This window comes from Egretta garzetta, unplaced genomic scaffold (assembly GCF_000687185.1).
Source record: "Egretta garzetta isolate BGI_Z169 unplaced genomic scaffold, ASM68718v1 scaffold442, whole genome shotgun sequence".
Classification (NCBI taxonomy): Eukaryota; Metazoa; Chordata; class Aves; order Pelecaniformes; family Ardeidae; genus Egretta; species Egretta garzetta.
Window position 1 is genome coordinate 2,159,146 of NW_009258961.1, and position 1,980 is coordinate 2,161,125.

The following is a 1,980-nucleotide window of genomic DNA, read 5'->3' on the forward strand; positions in this document are numbered from 1 at the left end:
TGGACTTACCAAAGCCACGTTTCTTAATTTGGGGTATATTTTTCTTAACTTCGGTTCATAAAGATGTATAGTGCAGTAAATAGAATGAAGAGTGATGGTTCTGGATCTTATTTACTGAACTTACTGACCTCTTAGTTCATGAGTTCATTTTTGAGAGTATGTAGTTAGGGAATTTAGGGGGCTTATAGTATTTAAGTATCTGGATTATTTTTTTTTCCCCATCCAGTCTTTGAACTCAGAAGGTGTTCATATTCACATTTAAATTTGCATCTTGCTGTCTTGATAATAGAAGTCTGCTTTGTGCCATCTGATTCACTAATCGGTGGAACAGTCAGCCTGTATTAACTTTGTATCTTACAGTCGTTATCTATTAATACTAATTTATAACTGGCTGGTAAATGAGTTCAGTAAAAAGGTTTTTGAATACTTGGTGATGTGGCAGGTTGCAGTTCAGCCCTTACTGTTGCATTTCCTGAATTTCTTCTGTTCAAATACCCCGACTTGCGCTGAACAAGTTCCCATTTGATGCAGATCACCTCTTGGGAAGATTGATCCTTCATGGCTGTTTGTCCATGCTAACCGCAACAAAAAGGCCACTAAGGAGGATAGAGGAGTATTGTTCCTCTTCTCCCTCTTCTTCCTAGTAGTAAGAGAAAGGAAAAGTAATAAGAGGAAGAAGAAATGGGCTTTGAGTATACAGAGCTCAGTTTGTTCATGTCAGACCACTAGCCTTATGTGTTTCTCTCACCCCCATCCCACAAACCATGTTTCTTCCCTGAGTTTGGGAGGGGTTTTTTTTTCTCACCCTAAATAGCAAAGGGTACTTGGGAAGGCTGGGGGTGGCTTTTTGGTTTGTCAGTCTTTGCAAACCGAGAGAGTAAAAACTTGATGGGTGGTTACACATGGCTCGACTGGATGCTCTGAGGCTTCTTGTGAGCCTTTTTGTATTGTTCCTGAAACTGTGGTTGCTTGTCTGCTTCTTACTTTGTTCAGTCTTGTCCTTGAAAAACACACTTAAAAGCGAAGTCCAAACTTGTTTAAAAATAACAGCAAACTTAAGACTTTTTACACTAAACCCAGAATCATTCTGATCAAGAAACACACGAAAAGCAGGATCTCCCACTCATGTGACAAGACAATCATCAAGCTCTTCTATGTGTAACAAAAAAAAAAAAGCTTAGATCATTGTAATTAATATCAGTGACATGCAAGTTTCTTCTTTGTCTTTGAAACAATTCTGTTTCACAGTTGGAACTAATTCTGTTTATTTTCATAGTCCCCTTACCCACCTTGGGAGCAAGATTTAAAAAAAAAAGTATGTGGAAATTCTACAGGGTGAAAAATAACAGCATGCAGACAAATGTAAAATCTTGAAATGTTTCAAGCTGGAGGGCTTTCTTAAGCTTTTTACACTGTGGATGTGACTGATTATATGAGGATAGACTTGAAGTTTGTATGCTTAGGTACCCACATATTAGCACCAGTTATCCTACCAGGAAGTTATAATTTATTTGAAGTGAGTGTATTTAACTGGAAAAACAGGTTAGCTGCACCTGCTTATCTTTCCTGTGCCTTCTGATTGGCTTCCTTTGAGTTGTCAGGGCTGGTACCAATTCTTACCTGGGAACAGTGGGGGTTTTTTGTTGGGTTTTGGGTGGGTTGTTTGTTTCTGTTTTGTTAGTTGTTTTTTTGAGTTTTTTTTTTATTGTTCCACTCTCACATCAGTGCCAGAATGTCAGACTGAATTTATCCAGAGTATCTACCTCGATTTGACAGCTGGGGCTTTCCTGTGTGGTTGTCTGAGGCCCTTGGTCAATAGATAACAATTAGGCAGGCATTAGAAATAATATTAAAATTAAAATACTTGGTGGAAGTTTTAAAAATGCTTGCATATCTCTTGCATAAGTTAAGTTCCTTGCTGGAGCATACAAAGCTTCTTCAGCCGTAGTGCTGAGCCCTTGGTATCCAGCTTGCTAATGA